This window comes from Schistocerca serialis, chromosome 4 (genome assembly GCF_023864345.2).
Source record: "Schistocerca serialis cubense isolate TAMUIC-IGC-003099 chromosome 4, iqSchSeri2.2, whole genome shotgun sequence".
Taxonomy (NCBI): Eukaryota; Metazoa; Arthropoda; class Insecta; order Orthoptera; family Acrididae; genus Schistocerca; species Schistocerca serialis.
This window is the reverse complement of record NC_064641.1, coordinates 800,936,710-800,945,199: the sequence shown is the minus strand read 5'-3', so window position 1 is coordinate 800,945,199 and position 8,490 is coordinate 800,936,710.

Below are 8,490 nucleotides of genomic sequence, written 5' to 3'. Positions count from 1 at the left end.
GTTTAAACTTTGAGCAGATAGGCTAGCAACATTTTTAAATGTAAAGAATGTGTGCTCTGATTTTGAATTGAACTGAATTAGAATTGAAACTGAACTCAATTCGAATTGAATTGAATTGAAATTTAATTCAACTAACTGCAAGTAAATCAGCTGGCAGGTCAAAAACATGTTTATGAGTCCAGTGGGTTCAGACTGGTAACTTATGTCTAACAGACAGGCTTGAACATGTAGGAGAGACAAACATCTCTTCTCTTGTCTGTAAATAGCAGAGCAGCTTGGACTTGCATGTGGAAAAACATCCTTTATTCTTGGGTCACACAATACCCTTTGTACACCAAAGGTCTCTATGCAGTGAATAGGAGAAAAAAGATGAGAGTGAAACCTTTTCCAATAGTCTCACAAATTTGTTATTAAAAACATGACTCACATCTTAAACGCCTAAATCATCTTTCTCACTAATAGATAATGGACTCCTGCACAGAAGGTTCATCTTCATTCTCATCATCATGGAAATCTGGAATACTGGATCTGCTACATGAACTACTAATGCAGTATCCACACAAAACAGAAAACCGTAAACTAACGCCACAACGACAATTTTGTTCACATCCAGTTCCATACTTGCAAGATATTAACCACAGTCTAACACAACAGTCGCGACACTCACTGCTGTAAAAGTTGTTACCGTTTGACAGTTGCGCTAGTGATCGGTAGGATTCTGCCTAGTGCTTGATATCGAGAAGTACAGGCGAAAATGGTATAATATTATGGCCAACCATGCGAAATACATGTGTTCTTGTAACGAGTGAGGTGAACGTCGGACGTGTCGTAAGCATAACGTTTGTTTTGTATCCATGTCCTACGTGATTTACGAAATATTTGAGTTATTTCTTGCCTCCAAAGGTTTGTGTAGTATCAGAAGGCATATATGTTTCTAAAAAATGATTCTAAAATAATCGCAAGTACGGAAAAAAACCATGAATCGAGTGGCAAGCTACAACACTTTCGTGAAGGAACACTTGTAACATTGGATAGAATCACAACTTACCACATTAATATCAAAAGAATATAAACACACAGATTCACACATAAGAAACACAGACATGTACCTCTACATGCAAAAGCAATCGACAGCTCATTTATCATTCTGTAGACCTACTGTGTTTGTCATTGTCGCCTGTTGCCACAAGTAGGACCTTCATCTTTATATTATTCTATGTGGGACAAGCAACTGCCAAATAATGGGAGAAATAAGTTGAAAACATTATAATGAGCTGATTGCAATACCAAATATTTGAATAATTTTCAAACAATCTGTCAGTGAACAAGGTGCTAACAAAATAATGTCATCACACGAAGGAAGCAAGGAAAATTAAGTGACTAACAACAGAAGTGAATGAAATACATACCAAAGAAATCAGCAGCCCAAATCAGGCAACTTCTTCATTTTCTTATTTGCTTTCTTGTTGTCAGAAACTACGGCTTGATTTCCAGTCTATATCTTGGGAATTATGTTGCGCTAGCGATCGGTAGGATTCTGCCTAGTGCTTGATATCGAGAAGTACAGGCGAAAATGGTATAATATTATGGCCAACCATGCGAAATACGTGTGTTCTTGTAACCCCGAGTCCGGAGATGTGTGTAGAAAAGCGAGCAAGCAAGGAAGCAGAAACAGTTAGGCGTTTGTGCTGAGGGGAAACGATCCTGAATTTGTAGAACGGTTCTGAGGTGCAGTGGGCGCCCTTCAGGTGTAGATGCCCTAGTGCTGAGATACTGCCGCTTTGGGGATCGGTTTTGCAGACTAATATTCAAGCTCCTGTCCTTGGTGGGAGAGCAGCGTAAATGAGAAAGAGTCTTCCCGTATTTGACGATATGTATGGCACTTTGCGAGGTTTAGTTGTCAGATTGATATGGTGATCAATGTAAAATAGTTTATTGCCGCTGGAAGTCTCGTGTGTAGAAACAAAGAAAAAACTGACAGTGCTTTCCTAAGAGGGGAGCATCGTGATATATAGCTGGTGTCAGTGTAGGCATACAATAATTTTTTCGAGTGCTGTACAGATTTAAAAGATAACTGCACTGTTTGTTTAAAATGTGTATATATTGTACTGTAAATTTACTGTGGCTTATGTTGTGTAAAATGTGTATATATTGCATTGTAAAGTTACTATGGTTTATGTTATGGCATGACTAGAGAGGATGACTGTGTGTCCTATCGTGAGGGACGTATAGATTCAGCACATCAATAACAACGGGGGTATGTGAGAGATTTTTTACGTGGAAAATTATATGCGGTATAGATACTGAGATTCGCTCCAGAAGAGCAGTTGTCAAGAGGAGACATTACCTGTACATCGATTGGTGTCAGACTGTAACAGCAATCGTAATATTTAAGTGTAGTTACAATGGTAAATAACTTCCTGGCTTCCAATATTCTTGTGAGTCTCGTATGTATTTGAAGATCTGTAGACAACTTTGCAGGTTTAACTGTCCATTCAATTTAGCGATTTGTGCAAAATAATTTTACCTCTGAAAGTCCCAGGAAGAAAAGGTGGATGGTGCTTCAATACCGGCAGGTAAATTCAATAAGAGCAAATGATAATGCTCGATTCATTGACATCCTTTGTGCTGGATATAGGAGTCTAGCGCTGAGAACATTTGCGTATGTTGAGAGTGGGAAGGCTATCACGTCAGATCCGCGAGGAAGACTGCATTCGGCGTTGTTTTCGCAAACAGGTTCTGTTAGGATAAGAATTTCCGTGCATACAAGCTGTGAAATCAAGAAAGCGAGTGTTACCTATTTCTGGGATACTATACAATTCCCAAGAGGTCGACTTGGCTGTTATTTTTAACAAATCCATGTGATGTAAGAATAACATTGAGAACATTTTAGATGGCGAGTCGCCAAGCAGACGTTTCGCGGCGAGGCGAGGTGTGAACCATGCTGGGGTGGGTATGTACAGCTGAACATGTCACGCTTGGTCCGTTACAAACGCTAGGGGGAAAGCAGCCTGTGCTGTTCTGTCATCAGCGCTAAAGGCAAGTGCTGCCTTGACGTGTCTCGAGTAAGAGACAGACTTGAACGCGCCTTGGAGTTCTGTGACGTCGATATAACAGTGACTGTATTCTTGGAAAAAGAGACAACTTTCCCCTGTGTCCGGAGGCGACTCGCTGATGTATGTGCCCCCTGGAGCGTCTGCGCTTCCGCCCATTCAAGTCGGCTGCGTCGACCACACGCGCGCTCGGTTCAGCTTGGGGTGCCTGCGCTCTGGAAATAAGTCTACGCTCCTATCCGATCGTGTAATCATCAGCGTCTAGGTGAACATATATTGCGATAGGAATTTCTCTGGTGTCAAGTATGAAAGGGTTGTCGCTGCCTCAGGCTTGAGGACATCTGTGAGTAGTTTGACAGCTGACGGACGCATCACTTCATGAGGGGACCGGAGATGGAGGAGGGGGCTTGTGTGCGTTGATTGCATTATTTTGCAAGCAGGTCTGTAAGCTGCGTTATGTGTTATTTGGACAGTTTAGAAGTACTGAGTGTGTCTGCACATCACTGTGCTGCATTATTTAGGATGAGTTTGCCAGTGTGTACTGAAATTATTTCTTTAATTTAGGAGTTGTTTGCATGTCTTGAGAGCGTTGTTTAGAAGTAGTTTACAGGTCTGTGGGCTGTGTGACATGGCCCCAAGCACATCAGCGTTAGTGTTTTGTATCAGTGTGATAAATGTACTCGATCCCTAAATAAGATGTTAAAAAAAATAGAGTGCACTCCTTTCTTACTCTATACAGCAGCCCAGTGCAGGCTGAGTAATTTTGGCGCCATTTTCCCCCTACAGGCCATCATCTGGAATACATCACAAGAGGGATGACAACACCATGTGGTGGCAGTACTGTGTACTAGGTCAGTTGCAGCCTAGAGCTCATGGTGGAGAGACTGCTTGCAAAATGAAGAGTTGTGTCCAGAGTCGTTTTCCTGCCATTTCCCCCCACCATCTTGGATTATGTCACAAAAGGGACGACAGCGCCCTCTGCTGGTGTTACTGTGTACTAGGTCCAGACCTAGTGGTAAACACACTGTTTGACGCCATCGTGTAATCATCAGCGTCTAGGTGAACTTATATTGCGATAGGAATTTCTCTGGTGTCAAGTATGAAAGGGTTGTCGCTGCCTCAGGCTTGAGGACATCTGTGCATACCGGGGGGAGTCATTCCAGATGTGGAAAGGGTCCTTCCGGATGCCATGAAGGGTACAGGGTGCACCCATCTGCAGGTGGTCGCTCATGTCGGCACCAATGATGTGTGTCGCTATGGATCGGAGGAAATCCTCTCTGGCTTCCGGCGGCTATCTGATTTGGTGAAGACTGCCAGTCTCGCTAGCGGGATGAAAGCAGAGCTCACCATCTGCAGCATCGTCGACAGGACTGACTGCGGACCTTTGGTACAGAGCCGAGTGGGAGGGTCTGAATCAGAGGCTGAGACGGTTCTGCGACCGTGTGGGCTGCAGATTCCTCGACTTGCGCCATAGGGTGGTGGGGTTTCGGGTTCCGCTGGATAGGTCAGGAGTCCACTACACGCAACAAGCGGCTACACGGGTAGCAGGGGTTGTGTGGCGTGGGCTGGGCGGTTTTTTAGGTTAGATGGCCTTGGGCAAGTACAGAAAGGGCAACAGCCTCAACGGGTGCGGGGCAAAGTCAGGACATGCGGGGACCAAGCAGCAATCGGTATTGTAATTGTCAACTGTCGAAGCTGCGTTGGTAAAGTACCGGAACTTCAAGCGCTGATAGAAAGCACCGAAGCTAAAATCGTTATAGGTACAGAAAGCTGGCTTAAGCCAGAGATAAATTCTGCCGAAATTTTTACAAAGGTACAGACGGTGTTTAGAAAGGATAGATTGCATGCAACCGGTGGTGGAGTGTTCATCGCTGTTAGTAGTAGTTTATCCTGTAGTGAAGTAGAAGTGGATAGTTCCTGTGAATTATTATGGGTGGAGGTTACACTAAACAACCGAACTAGGTTAATAATTGGCTCCTTTTACCGACCTCCCGACTCAGCAGCATTAGTGGCAGAACAACTGAGAGAAAATTTGGAATACATTTCACATAAATTTTCTCAGCATGTTATAGTCTTAGGTGGAGATTTCAATTTACCAGATATAGACTGGGACACTCAGATGTTTAGGACGGGTGGTAGGGACAGAGCATCGAGTGACATTATACTGAGTGCACTATCCGAAAATTACCTCGAGCAATTAAACAGAGAACCGACTCGTGGAGATAACATATTGGACCTACTGATAACAAACAGACCCGAACTTTTCGAATCTGTATGTACAGAACAGGGAATCAGTGATCATAAGGCCGTTGCAGCATCCCTGAATATGGAAGTTAATAGGAATATAAAAAAAGGGAGGAAGGTTTATCTGTTTAGCAAGAGTAATAGAAGGCAGATTTCAGACTACCTAACAGATCAAAACGAAAATTTCTGTTCCGACACTGACAATGTTGAGTGTTTATGGAAAAAGTTCAAGGCAATCGTAAAATGCGTTTTAGACAGGTACGTGCCGAGTAAAACTGTGAGGGACGGGAAAAACCCACCGTGGTACAACAACAAAGTTAGGAAACTACTGCGAAAGCGAAGAGAGCTCCACTCCAAGTTTAAACGCAGCCAAAACCTCTCAGACAAACAGAAGCTAAACGATGTCAAAGTTATCGTAAGGAGGGCTATGCGTGAAGCGTTCATTGAATTCGAAAGTAAAATTCTATGTACCGACTTGAAAGAAAATCCTAGGAAGTTCTGGTCTTACGTTAAATCAGTAAGTGGCTCGAAACAGCATATCCAGACACTACGGGATGATGATGGCATTGAAACAGAGGATGACACGCGTAAAGCTGAAATACTAAACACCTTTTTCCAAAGCTGTTTCACAGAGGAAGACCGCACTGCAGTTCCTTCTCTAAATCCTCGCACAAACGAAAAAATGGCTGACATCGAAATAAGTGTCCAAGGAATAGAAAAGCAACTGGAATCACTCAATAGAGGAAAGTCCACTGGACCTGACGGGATACCAATTCGATTCTACACAGAGTACGCGAAAGAACTTGCCCCCCTTCTAACAGCCGTGTACCGCAAGTCTCTAGAGGAACGGAGGGTTCCAAATGATTGGAAAAGAGCACAGATAGTCCCAGTCTTCAAGAAGGGTCGTCGAGCAGATGCGCAAAACTATAGACCTATATCTCTTACGTCGATCTGTTGTAGAATTTTAGAACATGTTTTTTGCTCGCGTATCATGTCATTTCTGGAAACCCAGAATCTACTATGTAGGAATCAACATGGATTCCGGAAACAGCGATCGTGTGAGACCCAACTCGCCTTATTTGTTCATGAGACCCAGAAAATATTAGATACAGGCTCCCAGGTAGATGCTATTTTTCTTGACTTCCGGAAGGCGTTCGATACAGTTCCGCACTGTCGCCTGATAAACAAAGTAAGAGCCTACGGAATATCAGACCAGCTGTGTGGCTGGATTGAAGAGTTTTTAGCAAACAGAACACAGCATGTTGTTATCAATGGAGAGACGTCTACAGACGTTAAAGTAACCTCTGGCGTGCCACAGGGGAGTGTTATGGGACCATTGCTTTTCACAATATATATAAATGACTTAGTAGATAGTGTCGGAAGTTCCATGCGGCTTTTCGCGGATGATGCTGTAGTATACAGAGAAGTTGCTGCATTAGAAAATTGTAGCGAAATACAGGAAGATCTGCAGCGGATAGGCACTTGGTGCAGGGAGTGGCAACTGACCCTTAACATAGACAAATGTAATGTATTGCGAATACATAGAAAGAAGGATCCTTTATTGTATGATTATATGATAGCGGAACAAACACTGCTAGCAGTTACTTCTGTAAAATATCTGGGAGTATGCGTACGGAACGATTTGAAGTGGAATGATCATATAAAACTAATTGTTGGTAAGGCGGGTACCAGGTTGAGATTCATTGGGAGAGTGCTTAGAAAATGTAGTCCATCAACAAAGGAGGTGGCTTACAAAACACTCGTTCGACCTATACTTGAGTATTGCTCATCAGTGTGGGATCCGTACCAGGTCGGGTTGACGGAGGAGATAGAGAAGATCCAAAGAAGAGCGGCGCGTTTCGTCACTGGGTTATTTGGTAACCGTGATAGCGTTACGGAGATGTTTAACAAACTCAAGTGGCAGACTCTGCAAGAGAGGCGCTCTGCATCGCGGTGTAGCTTGCTCGCCAGGTTTCGAGAGGGTGCGTTTCTGGATGAGGTATCGAATATATTGCTTCCCCCTACTTATACTTCCCGAGGAGATCACGAATGTAAAATTAGAGAGATTAGAGCGCGCACGGAGGCTTTCAGACAGTCGTTCTTCCCGCAAACCATACGCGACTGGAACAGGAAAGGGAGGTAATGACAGTGGCACGTAAAGTGCCCTCCGCCACACACCGTTGGGTGGCTTGCGGAGTATCAATGTAGATGTAGATGTAGAAAGGTACTTGCGTCATCACCTGACGTCATGGTAGCGCCCTCTGCTGGTGGCGCTGTGCACTAAGTCAGTTGGAGTCCAGACCTCATGCTAAATGCGCTGTTTGCTGGAATCTTGGATTATGTCACAGATGAGAGCACCCTCTGGTGGTGGCGATGTGTACTAAGTCAGTTGAGCTCTGAACCTTGTGGTGAACACACCAGATGGCTGTACTGCTTGAAATTGTTTAAATAAAGACTAATGTCCAAGTCCTTTTCCCACGAATCCTTAGGAGGAGGTGGCGGTCGGGTGACTGAGGTTAGTACAAGTGTCCTTTCTTTCATGCCATTTTTTAGATTAGCACCAAAACCCCAAGTGACCTTTTTTTACCGCCAAAATTCAAACTTGGCTCCAGTTCATAGGAGGAAGTGGCGGTCGGGTGACTTAGGTTAGTGGAGATAGCCCAAGTGGTCTATCTCCCCCGCGATTTTCTTTGCTTAGTAGAGATAACCGTGGTGTGGTGCATTTCCTGTTGGAGTTTGAACCTCATGCCATTTTTCTGGAGGAGGGGGGTGTGGAACTTTCCCGTGAAAAACCGACATCTTGGATAATGGTACTTGCATCATCAGCTGACGTCATGGCCCCCATTTGGTTCAGGGAAAATGCAGCAGTCCTCAGCAATTAGGAGGCCTTGGTTAGTCGCAAAGTCTAGCAAAAAGAAGAAGGTTCTGCTGCTAGGTAGCTCCCACAGTAGAGGTGTGGGTCAGCAGTTGCAGGAAGTGTTGGGGAGTGAGTACCAGGTCACCAACATTGTGAAGCCTAGTGCACGGTTGGCACAGGTGACTGACAGCATAGGGGAGTTATGGAAGAATTTTACGAAGGAGGATCAGGTAGTGATTGTGGGTGGAGCAGGGAACAGTCTCGATAGGGACAGGGAGTATGATGTAGGTGGTGACCTGGTAAAGATAGGTACTCAAACTGGTGGCACTAATGTAC